This window comes from Gorilla gorilla, chromosome 3 (assembly GCF_029281585.2).
Source record: "Gorilla gorilla gorilla isolate KB3781 chromosome 3, NHGRI_mGorGor1-v2.1_pri, whole genome shotgun sequence".
Taxonomy (NCBI): domain Eukaryota; kingdom Metazoa; phylum Chordata; class Mammalia; order Primates; family Hominidae; genus Gorilla; species Gorilla gorilla.
This window is the reverse complement of record NC_073227.2, coordinates 48,219,072-48,235,944: the sequence shown is the minus strand read 5'-3', so window position 1 is coordinate 48,235,944 and position 16,873 is coordinate 48,219,072. Positions and strand designations below refer to the sequence as shown.

At 40.8% G+C, this 16,873-nt stretch overlaps 1 protein-coding gene across 2 annotated transcripts in view; it reads right to left on the bottom strand.

Moving 5' to 3' along the window:
* RHOH (ras homolog family member H) overlaps positions 1-15,602 on the bottom strand; it is a 49,971-nt gene extending 34,369 nt beyond the window's left edge. Inside the window, exon 1 of one of the 2 annotated variants that reach the window (XM_004038578.5) lies at positions 15,333-15,602. The gene's annotated coding sequence lies outside the window, so the exon portion shown is untranslated. Of the gene's footprint in view, positions 1-2,017; positions 2,164-15,332 lie in introns of those variants that run through there. The other variant, XM_055384818.2, reaches the window with a different exon arrangement.
* Between the last annotated feature and the right edge of the window lie 1,271 nt (positions 15,603-16,873).

The window sequence follows — 16,873 nt, the reverse complement described above, 5'->3', positions numbered from 1 at the left end:
TCCCATTCTTTCCTCAAAGCCAGTTTTGATTGGAGGAGAAGGAAGTTTTTTAAAAAATCACCTATATACAAAAGAGAGGTGAGGATCGGAAGATATATCTTACTAGGCATTAATCCTATTCTCTCGCCCATTCCCAGCTAAGTGCAAGCCCTCGTTGACTTCAAATAGCACTGGTAGCCCACCAGTTTTCCATGTCATCTGTGGATTATCTGAAGTGACATTAATCTGAACTCTCAACAATATCAATCATGCAATAATCCCTCAAACGTGTTGCACTCTGACGACAGGCTGGCAAAATTCTAGATTTTGCACAGAGGACGAAGTAAACTGAGGAAGTCTAATCCATCCCAAGGTCAAGTGTCCAATGTATGGATGAAGATTGCCTAGGTTCATAATATTGATCATAACGAAGATGTTAAGGAAGGATTTGGCAGTTAATTCGCTTCATTTGCTATCCACCCTACAGTTCTAGGAAGTATCTCTATTCATAATTTATAAAGCAGTTGAGGCCCAGGGTAGTGAAGTCAGGGCAGCCTCCAAATTTAATCATCTAAATCATTATGTACCCTGGGAGTTGTTTACAATGTTTTCCTGGGAAGCTGTATTTTTAAAGCATCGGATGACTCAGAAGCATAGTCCAGCTGGAGGAATACTGTTAGACAGCTCGGGGCAGCTTTCTCAGACAGCTTTTCATTTGACCATCACAATTCAAGAATGAAGGATTTTGACATTATAATCCCCATTTTACAACTGAAGCAGCTTAGGCACAGAAAAAACAATCCAGCTAAAAAGTAAAACAGAACAAAACAAATCTTCTTTTTCCATTTTATTTCCTTTTCATCTCTTACAAACAAACTAACGGAACTATCAGAACTAATTATCTCATGAACAATCATTTATGACTCCACTGTTTGCAAAACCTCTTTTGGTCTTTGTACCATCCACATAAGAGCAATCAAACAGCTCGCTAAAAATCCAGTGAAACTACCCCCAAGACATCCCCTATGACGCTTAAATGTCTTCCTGCATCACTTCATTTTTGCCATTAAAAATAATCAACATTACACTGTGGGAGGCCGAGGCAGGCGGATCACTTGAGGCCGGGAGTTCAAGACCAACCTGGCCAACATAGTGAAAGCCCATCTCTGCTAAAAATACAAAAAAAAAAATTAGCCAGGCATGGTGGTACATGTCTGTAATCCCAGCTACTTGTGAGGCTGAGGCATGAGAATCGCTTGAGCCCAGGAGGCAGAGGTTGCAGTGAGCTGAGATTGCACCACTGCACTCTGGCCTCGGTGACAAAGAGAGAGGCTGTCTCAAAATAAATAAATAAATAAAATTTTAAAAAAATAGAAATAAAGTATATGTTAAATGAAATGTTGTTTGTTCCATTCAACTTACAAAACATACCTCTTGAGGAAAAGTGTGCTAATATACAAAGATATACATCGAAATAAGACACAGTTCCCACTTTTAAGATGTTTACAGTACAATGAGAGAAGACCAACAACAATTACAACATAAAGTAAGCTGTTCATTAATTTAATGTATGACATTCTCTATGGCATGCATTGTTAGTTTTCCACTCCATACCTGTGCCTCTTTGTCATCAGTAATAGATAATACGTAAGCTTCAGGCAATGGATCATGTTTGGTCTAGCCCAGTATTTCTCAACTTTTTTTCAACATCATCTCCCTAAGAGCATTTTTAGACGCTTTTTTCCTAATTGCCCCATCCATGAAATTTTAATACCATAGACAAATTATATGTCTGCATATATGCTGTATGTATAACTATGCTTTATACATATAGAGTGAGATATTTTTCCTGCCTTTTCCCTCCCACAAAAGCAATATCCTTCCCTTAAGGGATGATATCAACAGCACCACCCCATCTACGCCCCACCACAACCCCCACCCTATTCTCCACCATGTTCCCCACACCCACCCACCGTGCCTGTTAGGAATGTATGGTCTAAGGGAATTGTTAATAATAAGTCTATTTCCTGTTTCCCACCTTCACGGCAGCTGGAGTGGCTGTGTAACCTAGTTCTACCAATGACACGGAAGCTGATATCTGGGAGGCCTCCGGGAAAATTCTTGGTTTCCTGGAAAATGAGACAGCCACTGCCAACTCATCCTCCTTTCCACCCCAACCTTCCCGTGCGTCTTGAATGGAGTACATGGCTAGAAGCTGCAGCAATCATCGTGCAGCCATGACGACAGACAACGAAATGGCAGGCAGTCTCATTGAGCCATTGGCCCAGGGCCGGAAACGCAGACCTCCGAACTTCCTGTTACGTGGAGAAATGAATCCTGGTTGCTTTAAGTCCCCGTTGGTAGGTATTGTATCACTTTCAATTATACAATTGTTATACAAAGCATTGTTAATCGATCAGCTGGGTTGATTACAAGCAATAGCTGCCCTCTTATGATCGTGAATTATTGTTAAACCAAGCCGGAAAGAAGCACAGAAACACACAGACACACACACACACACACACACACACACACGCACACAATGTAATCAGGAATATTACACAAATCAGACAAGAGATTTCACTCCGTTTAAGAGGAAAAGTCTTTTTCACTAAACGAATCAACTTTTCAAAGAGTTATATGATATTCCAACTAATATTTGGCATTTTGAATTAACAAACTTTTAGATATTTGGTATTACTGTGTAGAGAAATGGCCATGAAAAGATACAAGGTAATTTTCCTTTATTTTCCTACTTTACACAGAATGAATATATTTATGATTTACCTAGAAGATGTCTTTCAAAATATTTGAAAGTCAATTCTTTTCTAATTGAATATTTAAGATGCATAAGGAAAATGTGCTTCTTAAAGGATCTCTTGACTGGGCGCCATGGCTCAGGCCTGTAATCCCAGCACTTTGGGAGGCCGAGGTGGGTGAATTTGCTTGAAGAATTCAAGACCAGTCTGGGCAACATGGTGAAACCCCATCTCTACAAAAAAATACAAAACTTAGCCGGCATGGTGGTGCATTCCTGTAGTCCCAGCAATTCGGGAGGCTGAGGTGGGAGAATCACCTGAGCCCAGGAGGTGGAAGGTGCAGTGAGCCATGATCGTGCCACTGCACTCTAGCCTGGGCAACAGAGTGACATCCTGTCTTACTAAAAGAAAAAAGAAAAAAAATCTCTTTGGGAACCTTTTTACAGGTTAAAATGTAGAAATAATCATCTGTATTCATCACTTGAATATTTTATATTTTGCTTAAAGCCTGATGCTAGCTAATGCTAATTATCTCATATTTTAAAAACAGAAACCACTCACAAACTTAACTGATAATTCCAACATCTCTCACTAAAAGTCGTTTTCTATGCTTTGAGAAACTCAACATCCCTCTAAATCTAAAGAGCCTCTAAATTTTATTAGATACAATTTAATTATAGACTTAGGGCTTTCAAAGCATTAGGTTTCTTTCAAAATGTCAAAAAAAAACTCTTATGTCAGAATCATTTAAACTAATTTCTTTATTAACCTCACACCAAAAACTGACATTCTTTTAATAAGGATTATTGGCCTTTTTTATATACAAACAATATATGCTACTCATAAAAAAGACAGGAAAAAATGAAAAACATTTTAAATCATGTAATCTTATCACACACTAGATAATTTCTAACATATTTATTTACCTCCATATTCTGAATTCATGTATAAGAATACATATATAGGCCTTTTTATATTATAAATACAAATATATATATTTTTTTGAGACAGGGTCTCACTTTGTCACCTTTATCACCTCATACATTTCTGTTGGGCATTTTAAGTTGTTTCTTGGTTTCTCTGTTATTAGCAGACACCGTTGTGTTGAGAAGTCTTGCTTTTATAATAAAACACCTTGCATTGTTGTCTTAGGAATAATTCTTAAACATGGTCAAAGACTGTGAACAATTTAAAGCTGATCATTCATGTTGCTGCCCAAAACTCACAATTTTCCTGAAAAAAGGCCTTTCGAAAGCCTCCTAAAAAAATTCAAAATAATAATTGAGAACAGAGCATATTAAGTGGAGAGAAGAAGGAATATTTAGCTCGTTTTCCTGACTGGCTGATGATATTGTTTATAAATTGTACTTTGGCCAATATTTTGTAGGAAAAGAAAAAACTTGATTATAATTTAAAAGTTTCTAAGCAAACCTTAAAGACTATAAAGGCAACTGAACTTGTTATTTATTCTGCATTTTACATTGGTTACTAATTTGTTAATGAAACAGTTCTTAAGAGTTGTTAAGCACTCCCAAAATTGGCAAAGGAAACAAAAAGTAACTATAATTAATGGATAAAATAATGAGCTACGTACCTGTTGAGAAATAAAACCAATCACGACCAAATTTATAAAGGAAGGAGCACTAACATTTAAATTCCAAATAGCTCAAGTGATTGTAGGGAAATAAAAAGAGTATGATCATTTTAGTCCTCCAAAGAAAGGACAAGTAAATCAGAGGAAGCTGGAAGATAATATAATTTTATAAGGTTGGTTGGTCACAGGTCCAGAAAAAAGTAGATATAAACATAGGCTGAAAACGCTGGTGATTTTTTTTTAACACAATTGTACCATCTAGTTTTTTTTAATTATTTATTTATTCATTTATTTATTTGTTTGTTTTTTGAGACCAAGTCTCACTCTGTTGCCCAGGCTGGAGTGCAGTGGCATGATCTCAGCTCACTGCAACCTCCGCCTCCTGGATTCAAGCAATTCTGTGCCTCAGCCTCCCATGTAGCTGGGATTACAGGTGTGAGCAACCACGCCCGGCTAATTTTTGTATTTTTAGTAGAGACCAGGTTTCACTATGTTGGCCAGGCTGGTCTCGAACTCCTGACCTCAGGTAATCCATTCGCCTTGGCCTCCCAAAGTGCCGGGATTACAGGCGTGAGCCACGGTGCCCGGCCACCATCTAGTTTTTAAACAGAAACCACAAGCATCTAGCCCCTGCTGGAGGAGAAACTTTAATTTTTCCTTCCATATATGTGTGTGATGGGTCTTTCCTGGTGACATATTAAGTGGGTAGTACTTGGGGAAATCCAAAACTATTAGTTTGGGGTTTGAACTCTGGACCGACATTTTACGTAGAACCCTCCTGCTGCATCCTGAAACCATCCATGTGTTTTCATAGCTCTAGAATGTAATAGAAACACTGCCACAATCTACATTTCAATTGCTTTTCCTGAAATGTAGAGGATGAAAAAAAAGGAAAGTTAGCTATAGGACTCAGAAAAAATACTCATAGTTGCCTTTTGTTAATTCAAATGATCCTACAATTATTAGCTGTATTTCTATCACATTAGGAAGCAATGTTTATGCTTCTTTCTATAGATTTTGCACATCGTGGAGGAAAAACACTGGGATGATGGCTTTTTTTTTTTTTTTGAGATCGAGTCTCAGTCTGTTGTCTGGGCTGGAGTGCAGTGGCACGATCTCTGCTCACTGCAAACTCTGCCTCCCAGGTTCAAGCAATTCCCTGCCTCAGCCTCCTGAGTAGCTGGGATTACACGTGCCTGCCACCATGCCTGGCTAATTTTTGTAGTTTTAGAAGAGACAGGGTTTCACCATCTTGGCCAGGCTGGTCTTGAACTCCTGACCTCGTGATCCGCCCACTTCAGCCTCCCAAAGTGCTGGGATTACAGGTATGAGCCACTGCACCCAGCCTGATGGCAATTTTAATACATAAACACTTACAAATAAGATGTATACAAGTATATTTAACCTAAAAGGCATATGCCATATTTGCTACAACAAATATCCATTACTATTATATTTTTAAAGTAGAAATTATTATAGATATTTCTCTGATATTGCCGGATATTCTGTGTTTAGCAATATAGTGACAATATTGTTTTGGCATATATAGGAAATTGTGGTATTGTCAATAAGTAAGGGTTTTTCTGGCTTTTCCCCTCCTATTTCCTGTACATGCCTCCAACCCTCTCTCCTACTTCCTTATCACATGAAGAAGACAGAGAAAAACTACTATTGATATAAATTTCAGCAAGTTACTGCCCAAAGAGTAGAGCTTGAGGAAAATCAGGTTTTATGAAGAAAAAGTATACCAAAGGGGACTTTTAGGCCCCTTAAAGGTTTTTGTAATTGATTTTACATCATTTAAATTTGACTCTAAATATATTGAGTTTCCTTTTCCTTGTTAGAAGGAATAATTACAGGCATTCTTATGCTTCTCAGCCACAGTTGGGATCATTTTCAGCTCAAAACTGGAACAAAGACCAGAAGAATTTTTTGTGGCAACTGAGAAAAAAAGATGCAAGAAAGGGAGAAAAAGGTTCATAGTAAGGGTTGTATATTTAGAGTCTCTCAAGAAGGTGACAGCTGGACCTGGAGGGAAGACAAATTAAAAGTAGGGGTCCTGCCTGAAAGAAAGGAAAAGAGCCAAGGAAGAGATGTGTGCCAGTCCATTCTCTGCATGGGCAACTAGGTTGCTAGACATAATGACCTGGCAGAGGAAAATAATCTCCAGGAGGTAAGAGGAGTAGAGACTTTGCTACCAGTCTTTGGTGTGCATGGAATATTTGTGTTTTGAGGGCTGTGACTGTATGATGCAATATTATTATTAAAATAGATATTGAAACTTACAAGAAATGTAGTCATGGATGTGCAATAATTAAAATGGTTATAGACGTTAAGGCACACTGATTACAGGAACATATTTGTTATAGATTTTCCCTTTCTATCTCAAAGACAGATTTCCAATTTTTATGCTATCCCACACCAAGAGAACCTTGACTCACCATGTATCTAGTCAATTTCACATTCTTTTTCTCCGGAGGGATGAAGATGAAGTGTGTTTCTCTTTCTCATCCAGTGTCAATCCACTGTATGACTGTGACATGAGAATGTGGCCTCATCTTACCACTTCCAGTAGGGTTGGCTAATTTAAACAGACGGGTTTGGGGTAAGTCTCCATACCCTGCCTGATACCACAGTCTGGGAGGACAGGAAATGAACAAAGCCCTGAGCTTTCAGCTGAAAACACTCAGTTCCCCAAATTGCAGGTCAGATACCCACTAATAGAAGATGACCAACCGGGCTTCTGTGATCAAAAGGCTACACAGGAAAAGAACTATCTTCAAAGTTATCAAAGCCCAACCAGATGTTCAGCTTCAGATAAGACAACTACATCTTACACCCAGAAGCGAGCACTTTACCCACCGGCTAATGCTAATGCCTTTCACCCTAAAAGCAGCTGGGCTGGGTATCCAGTACGTTGCTTAGGGGCATCAGCTGACCCCACACTACTCACTACACTCTAGAGTTGGCCAGATCAGTGCTTACAACCTGCCTGCATTTCTTTTTCTTGTAAACTGAGTCTCACTTTGTTGCCCAGACTGCAGTGCAGTGACGCGATCTTGGCTCACTGAAACCTCTGTCTCCTGGATTCAAGCGATTCTCCTGCCTCAGCCTCCGGAGTAGCTAGGATTACAGGCTCATGTGCCACCACGCCCAGCTAATTTTGTATTTTTAGTAGAGCTGGGGCTTTGCCATGTTGGCCAGGCTGATTTCGAACTCCTGACCTCGGATGATCTGCCTGCCTCGGCCTCCCAAAGTGCTGGGATTACAGGTGTGAGCCACCTCGCCCGGCCCTGCCTGCATTTCTTGTGCCACCCAAGGCATCACGAGCTGATAAGTAAGACATTAAAGTGGCATCTTGAGAGACTGCTTTCCCAAATGGGAACCGACCCTGGCTTCACATGAGAGAATTCAGAACTAAGGATTTAGAGCATTAATCATATGTTATCTGAAGGGAAACAACTCTAGCCCCACATGCTACTCATTGTAAGGATCTGCTGCTATAAAACTACACATGTATCTGCCATCTTACCCTCATTTCAGCCATCAATTGGAGAAGCAGCATTTCTGTCTTTAGAGGCTTAATCTCATGTCAGTAATAACCAGAACTTCCTCCGCAATGCTCCCTCTGCTGAGGCCAGAGCTCCTCACATGAGGCCTCTAGATCCCTGAGAGTCCATGAATGGGTTTTAGAGGGTCCTTCTATCCCCTAGGACTGTGCAGCAAATGTTCATGTCCCTGTATGAGAAAGTCTTTGGCTCTCATCACATTGTCAAACGAATCTGTGACCAAAAATAGTGATTAGGAAACATTGCTCCAAAGCACAAGCCAATCAGTCCATGAAAAACCCTGTTAGGTGGGGAATAGAATAGTCAGCGCGTGCTTGTAGAAAGAGGTCTGATTTCAGGCGTTAGACCCTTGCACATCCAACAGACCCTGTGAGTTGCGCCTCCAGTGTTAAGATGGGTTGTTAACTTATCCTTGATTTACCACATCATGTCTCAAGAGATTAGAGGCCCTGACGATGGGGAATGTGATTAAAGTAAAAGAATCATCTCCACTGTAAGAAGAGCACGAGACATTGAAGGCTATTTGAAAGCTATTACAATCACTAAACTTCCAAAGCCAGGTGAAGCAGATAATCTCAGAACCGTGGCTACTGCGATGTCATTCACTTTCATATGTTTATTTTGTGATATAATGTTGTCGTGGCATAAGTCTAATTGTTATTACTAATTTGAGTGCTGAGTTCTGTATATAAAATACTACATTTCATCAAAAAATATACTTTCTTTTCTTCTTTAACATAATGTTATCATACAGTAAGGTCCAGAGTATTTTCTGTCCGTAGCACTCCCATATTCTACCACGGGTTTAATAACCACCGCTCGATGGCCTGAAATAGAATGTTTATGGGTCCCAGACTCTCCCCATGACCATCTTTCTCTGTGCTCATAGTTTCCCTAGTCACAGCTACTTTTAATTGGTTCAAGTGCTGGACAAAATTGTTTAACTGTGGAAGAGGATTTTGTGCCACAAACTATATTCCTTTAAGGAATATCGTAAGTACAGCTTCCTGGTTTTTGCTGTTTGTTTCTATAACAAATAAATAACTTGTCCCTCTGGGCTTTCTCTGTTTTCATTCCCCTTTTACATTATAAGTCCTTCAATTCTGAGCCTTTAAGTAACACCTTCACCCTCAACACACACACACACTCTCACACACACACACACTCACAGATATACCTTCCCTGGACAAAACCAAACTGTTGCATTTATTCCACTAGTGTTTCTCAAAGTGTAATCTGCAGGCAATTCACATCAGAGTCTTCATAGGGTGGGAGGATTTGTTAAAAATGCATATTCCTGCCAACCTCTAGACCAACCGTATCAGAATGCATGGAGATGGAACCTGGATGCTAAATTAGTTAACTTTTCCCGCACTCATCCAGGTGATTCTTAAACACACCAAAACTTGAGAACTGGCCGGGCGTGGTGGCTCACACCTGTAATCCCAGCACTTTGGGAGGCCGAGGCGGGCGGATCACAAGGTCAGGAGATCGAGACCATCCTGGCTAACACGGTGAAACTCCGTCTCAACTAAAAATACAAAATAATTAGCTGGGCATGGTGGCGGGCACCTGTATTCCCAGCTACTCCGGAGGCTGAGGCAGGAGAATGGCATGAACCCGGGAAGCGGAGCTTGCAGTGAGCCGAGATCATGCCACTGCACTCCAGCCTGGGCAACAGAGCGAGACTCCATCTCAAAAAATAAAAAATTTTTTAAAAAACTAAAAATAAATAAATAAATAAAACTTGAGAACCATTGCTCTACAAAAATCATTTCCTTTCTGGTTTCAGCCCCTATTTTTTTCAGGTCAAAATGGAGTTATTTTCTTATCCATCTTGTTCACCTCTGAGATCAGCATCTCCTTGTCTCTTCCTAAGAAACCTTCTCTCCCCTGTCTCTCTGGCCTTTGATGGTAGCTTTTCTCTGGGCTATTTCTCAGTCCTTGCAGTCTACTTTTAGCAAGTCCTCAGGACACAGTTACTTACTTCTTCCTCCTCCTTAAGCTGCTCTAAAGAAACCCCTTTAGCATCCACAGCTCACACTGCCTAGCTCCAGACTCCCTTTACAATACCCTGCCCAGGGATTCACAGTAACATCTATCGGTTAAAGGTAAAGTCCCATGTGGTTCACAAAACTCATAGCCTTCCTCCTAAATGTTAAAACTACTCAAGATCACTTATTAACAGGTGTTCTCCAAATTTCTTAAATGAACACACACCACAACTACAATAAACAAAATAAAAAACAAATTCTACTATTTCACCATTCTAACATACCAAATGCTGTCATTTTTTTACGGCTCACATTTAATTCTTATTCATAACAAAATCAGAATGTAATTAAAATTTTTAATTCTGATTTTCTAACCTAACATCATATCAAATATATTTTCATAACCATCATAACTATGATTTTTAATGACTTTAAAAGAACTCATGGGCTGTGCACAGTGACGTGCCTGTAATCCTAGCACTTTGGGAAGTCAAGGCAGGAGGATCACTTGATCCCAGGAGATGGAGACCAGCCTGGGCAACAAAGTGAGACCCCGTCTCTACAAAAAAAAGTTAGCCAAGTGTGGTGGCACACGCCTGTGGTCCCAGCTACTTGGGAGGCTAAGGCAGGAGGATCAAATGAGCACAGGAGGTCAAGGCTGCAGTGAGCTGTGATTACACACTGCACTCCAGCCTGGGTGACAAAACAAGACCCTGTCTTAAAAAAAAAAAAAAAAAAACTCATGGAGTTAATGTTGCCAGAACTCCTATTGCTTAGTGTTTAGGGTATTTTCAGATTTTGCTGCTATAAATGATAATACAGTGAATATGTTCATGCATATTACTTCTTTTTTCTTTGAATTATTTATTCAGAATAAATTTCCAGGGGTGGAATGAATGGATCAAAGTGTATGAACACTTTAATGGCTCTTGATACATATCGTCAAATTGCCATATTTGTATTTTACACAGTTCCTCAGTAGTATGCTAGTAAACGTTTAACAACATGCTTGCCCCCTGCCCCGAAAAAAAAAAAGGTGGGGAGCCTGATTTATTGTGTTTGCTGATTTTCACAGTGTACTTTTACCATAGCCAATTTCAAGCCACCATCACGACATCGCTGAATGCAGAATTGAAAAGAGATGCTCAGATAGCACAATATTATATAGCATTTCCATCACACAGATAAAGAGAAGTCAATAACTTCACTGCCTTGGAAAATTTCTGAAAATATTACAATCAGCACTTGCGAGCAAGCCTGTTCTAGAACACCACTGTAAACATCTCCCTTGATATTTTGCAACAGCACATCTTTTTTTTTTTTTCATTGAAATCATTGAGAATTCACCCTGTTCCCATCTGTGTGACAATGAGCATGCTTTTAGGTCCATAGATGATGCAAATAATGAATAAAACCTAATGCAAAAAAAAGGGGGGGGATAGAGTGAACATCTAACGCCTGTCTGGGTTGAATAATTCTGTCTACCCACCCTCAAGCATTCATTTTACCGTGCTTTTTTCCATGAGGTCATGTGTACAAATGATTCAATCATTTATTTACTTAACGAGGCACTGAATGGATGACTATACGTAGTTCTCAGGCAAATGTGATGAGAACCGTATCTTCTGTTTCTTAACCACTCTCTTCCTTGGGTTTCTTTTCTACGAAATGGGGAAGAGGTCACTGTGACTTCAATTTTACGAGAAACTGAGTGCAGAGATAAGAAAGGTTCAACTTATGCTCTAAGAAGCACTTGAACATTCAGTAATGCTCTGGAAATTTCTTCCAAAAGCAATTCATTAGTATTCTATTTTACCAGAAAAGAATGTGATTTGGTGCTTTCGCTTGAAAGCAACATCCCCTCTTTGGGCTGCCCCGGAATAATATATAGCTTCTACATGTATACAACACTTTGGTTTTGAAATTAGTGGCACCGTATGTTTAAAATGCGGGTATGACTGAGCTAAACATCCTCACATCCTTGACCCAGTCACCCCACTCCCGATAACTCATCTCAAGGAATAAACTCAAAACAAAGGAAAATACTTTCTGTGTGAAGATATTAATCACAATAGAGAGTAGATCAATTTGCCTCATTTCAGCACTTATTCAACTTACGGTTTCTGGGGCCCTGGTAGGAGAGTTCTGGATTCTTGGTTCTTAAATCCCCACCTGTAAAACGACCACTTTCCAAGTTGTTTTGGGGCTTGTATTTTTTAATCACACAGATCCCTGGACCTCACGTGAGGGCTGGGGTATGAGACATGGAATTTCAGTTTCTTAAAAGCTCCCCAAGTGGTTTTGCTGTCCAGCCAGCTTCTCCCCAAGTGGTTTTGCTGTCCAGCCAGCTTTAGAAACCACTATTCCACACTGAGACACCAGACACATGATCGTGGTCTCTGAACAACTGTCCACATCCAGGGAACAGTATGACAACTTCTTGTGCAAGTTGTCAAAAGGTTGTTCAGGGCATTCAAGCAGTTGCTAGAGTCAAATGGCTAAAGAGCTCACAGAGGAGCCCTAAGTTTCTGGCACCCTTCCACCCCGCTGGGGTCATCCTTTCCATCTCTGACACCCTCCTTGCTCTCACAGCCCACCCCAGCCCCCACACTGTCATGCTGCCTCCCAGCCTCCACCTGTGCACCCCATCCTGACTTGTGCCCATCCCTTTTCATACACAAAGCTCCAGAGTCTCCTCCCTTAGGACACCAGTGGGACTCTAGAAGGAACACTATCACCGTTTGACTCACGTCATCTGCACACATAATTAGGAATCCCCTGCACAATTACATGTGCACAATTACATGTGGCACATCCACATGCCAGGTGGATTTGCATTTTTTTAAAGGAGGCTTTTAATCCAAAAAAATATTTATAACCTAGAGAGTGGAATGGGGAAGCAGGATGCTTTTTAATCCTGGCTTTCACCCAGATCCAAGCATCCCAAACCCAAATAAGCACTCACTGCCACAATGATCCCCACTCCTAAGTAGAAATGGAATTTTAGCTGTGCCTTGCTAGCACTAAAATTAACACATTGTAAGATAAAATAATTTAATTTAAACTGGGCAAGGAAGAAAGGTCATGCTCTCTGCCTCTAATGAAAAGCACCTCTAGAATTCTACCCCAAGCATTCAGAGAGCGACGTCAACCAAGGAGGCCCACAAGTAATGCAGCGGATACTCAGAGGACCTCTCTCATAAGCTAGAGAAACTGTTACCAAACGGCTTAAAATAGTGGTTTCCAAGTTGGTTTTCCTTCTTTCATATGTATTCTCACTAGAAAAACACCCAACCCCTGTGCCTTGTCCATATTTGGCGCTCAAAAAACTTAATTCCCAGCCTCCACCTGTCACCCTACTTTCCCTGGAAAGGAATGTTGGGATTAGGAGAGTTAGCTTTGCAGGCTTCTTGCTCTTAAGCCAGGGCTCATAACACCTTCATTTGTGGCAATAGCCAAGTCCTTAATAAGAATCATAAGAGTTGCATCTATTGAGAGATTTTTTTTTTAATCAGGCACTAGGCTACATGCTTTACATATTTTTATCTCATTTGATCTCTACAACAACCCTCTGAGGTAGGTATTTTCAGTTATTATTACTGTTATTAGAGCTATTTTGTGAATTTTTTTTTTAATCTGAGCATTGAAGAAGCTAAGTAACTTGTCTGAGGTTCCCACAGCCCAGAAATGATAGAATGATAGAATGGGGATTCCATGCAAAGTGATCTGGCTCAAAAGTTGGGTTCTTATTCACCGTGCTGTATGTTTGTTATTATATGGGTTCAGATATTTTATGGTCCAGAAAAAAAGTGTCTGAATTATTATGATCTACTGACTCTCTAAACAACGTCCAGAAAAAGAACAGAAGCATACCCGTGCCATCTCATTTAGACATGCAAAGAAAGTAGCACATATTTCATGGAATTTGGGGGCTGGCTTTTGAGGAATACAGACTTGCTTATCATTCATCGACCAACTCGTTCTCCCAAGAGGAAGGCCACTTTAATTCCTGGATAATTGAAGGGCCTCCTTAAAATGAAGAAACCAGAGGTGGAGGTCTTACTGGTACCCCGAGCCACACGAACCTTTCTCTGCATAAATGATGTCCTAAGGGAAGACAGTAGAGGGCAAATGGAGGCCCACAGCCAGGCACAGGGATGCAGAAAGCAGCCCCAAGTGGGAAGAGGCCACGCTCGACAAGCTCCCTCTCACATGGAATTCTGCTAGTGCCGTGAGAGCCGAGGAGGCACAGCCGCAGGGCAGAAGGAGACCAAGGACTATTGAATGGGGTCACTTCTCCCCAGTGCCTGCAAGGTCCTCGCTTTTGTGTCCACACCCTAACTGTCTAATCTGATTTCCTGCAATGTGTAAAACAGACTGTCTTCTCTTCTCCAGTGTCTCTTCAACTGGCCTTATCATCTCCAGGTCAGTCTCGCCTTTGTGCCTTTGCCCACAAGGTCCTCCCAGTCTGAAATCACCTGCCCCTTCTCCTTCTACCGACACTTCGCATCCTTTCAAAGCCCAGATCTTCCCGACAACTCCAGTTTGCCCCCAGGCCCCCTCCATGGAATTCACAGAACTCTTCAAGCCTGTGCTGCCCCGCTCATCACTGAATTCTCATCTTGCATTGCTTCCTAAATTTTACTTCTTATCACAACTACCAGATTAGAGGGTCCTTCAAAGTAGAATTTTTAAAATATTTCTCTTATATCCTCCACGGCACCAGCTTAGAACCAATAAGGGGACAACAACTACTTGTTGCCTGCTTGAATACGTCAATGGCAACTTTCATTTAGTAAAGCACCTAAAACCGGTGATTTCTCAAACTTTGTTTAGTTACAACTCAGGCTACTGACTGGTACCTCGTAGCATATCTCCAAATGAAACCACCTCAGAAGAAAGATTAAATTTAATTAAAAAATACATGTTATACATCATAGAGCACTTTTGGGAAATGGGCATTAACATTGGCAATAGGTGAAAAACACAAGCTAGAAACTCCAGATTGAAATCTACATCATTTAGACTTCGGTTCTGTTTCTTTTCTGAACTAGACAACTTTAAAATTCATATTTGCACAACTTAGAGAATCTTTAGATTTACTTCATCAAACTTTGGGTAGTATTTAAACTACCCATACAGTTGAGCTCAGCCACAGTCACAAGCATATGCATTCTCTAGAATATCTGGAAAACCAAAAAGCCAACTATTGTAACTTTTCATGTTTCAAAAATCTTGTTAGGACTGTGGTGAGGGGCAGTGAATATCAAAGCAACACTCACCCCCCCCGACCCCCATCCCCCTATAAATTGATTCTACACCTTACAGCAGGTAGATCAGAGTCATTACGATGTTTGGCCTAGAGTAAAAGCTAAATAAAATTAGAAAAATTTCTTTTGACACCAAAGAAATACTTTAAAGGAAGCAAAATCCTTACCTGTTGCAGAATGCCGAAGAAATTTCTTGACAGTAAAATGACTGACTCCGGAAATCAAATTTGTTCAACAAAAGGAGGTGAAAACAAAAGCGGCCCAAGCCTTTTCACTGTGGTTGATTTCCTCATAGGATCAACCTCTCCCTCGTTCCCGAGAATATTAACTGATTCACACTGGAAGAACTGAAAATACAACAGTTGGGCTGGCAGGGAGTCCACCCCAAGATGGTTGGGTTAGTGTATGTGAGGCAGCAGGAGCAATCCGAATGTGACAAAAGAGATTAGCAAGTTCCTGTGCCTAAGTCAATTTCCTGTAGCCGGCTTCTCCGCAGAGGGGGTTTCATTTGTGTGGGTTTAGGGGGGTGTGTGTGCACGTGCGTTTCTCTCCATTAGAATATGAAACTTCCCCAGATCAGAGGCAGAATAAGGCCTTTGCCTCACCGCTGGGTTTGCGTTTAATTTATCCCCCACCCCACTCCGAGACTATGTTTCTCTCCCCCTTAGCCCCATTTTCCTCCAGCAAAGCCCTACGTAAAACTGAAGAAAGGAAGACTGAAGAGTCCAAATGATTCCTCATGGAAGTAAAATTACCAAAAAAAAAAAAAAAAAAAGTCCATGCCACTGACCAATCTTGGTTAATTTGAGCTTAGGAAACAACACCTTAGAACTTTCCCCCCATCACCTTGGGGAAAACAAGAGGTGGATTGTCTGCTTCGCTTTGCTGCATTAAAAACTATCAAATATTTTGCAAAGAACAGACGCAGGCTTAGTGAGAGTTCGAGCAGCCCCCTGCCGTGCGTTCACCCCTGTATGGACGAGCACCTGGGCTGGGAGTTACCTGGTAATGAGTTGTTTTTTCAGACTCCTCAGAGTTTCATTATTTGCCTAAAAACACAAGTTTACTTGTTTTGTCCTAATGGGCAATCCAGGTGTAGAGACCATCTGCAACTACTTAGGTTATGGCTAAACGCCTAACCCAACAAATTGAACTTTTGTGATGTGGTCACAACCCCCTGTGCCCCAAATCCCGAATAACTAACTGTTGATGCTACTGCTCACGGTGATAGCTTGGTCAAAATACCTGCCGACCATAAGGATAAAGTCAACTCCATGCCTTTTATTTTATTTTATCAGTGCATCGGCCCCACACTCAAAGATTTGAGTTTAATTGAGCTGGGTTGGGACCGGACATCAATATTATTTTAAACCCCTCTGATTATTCTAAAGTACTGCTGCCACTCTAATGGATGAGAAGGAGGAAAGAACATTCCATGTAGAGGCAAATAGTATGTGCAAAGGCCCTGAGGTGGGAAAGAGGTTGGCATGTTCAAAGAAGTGAAAGCAGATGACTGTGCTTGCAGCATAGTTGTAGAGGGAATCGATGGTACAAGGTGAGCATTCTTATCAATAGACACCCAATTACCAAGTTCACAAGACTTTCACATGAACCCAAGTGTCAATTTGTTAATGCACAGTAAGAACTCAATCTGCCAGCTGAGATCCTCGAGCCTTCTGAAGAGCACATTATCTCCTAGAAAATCCTC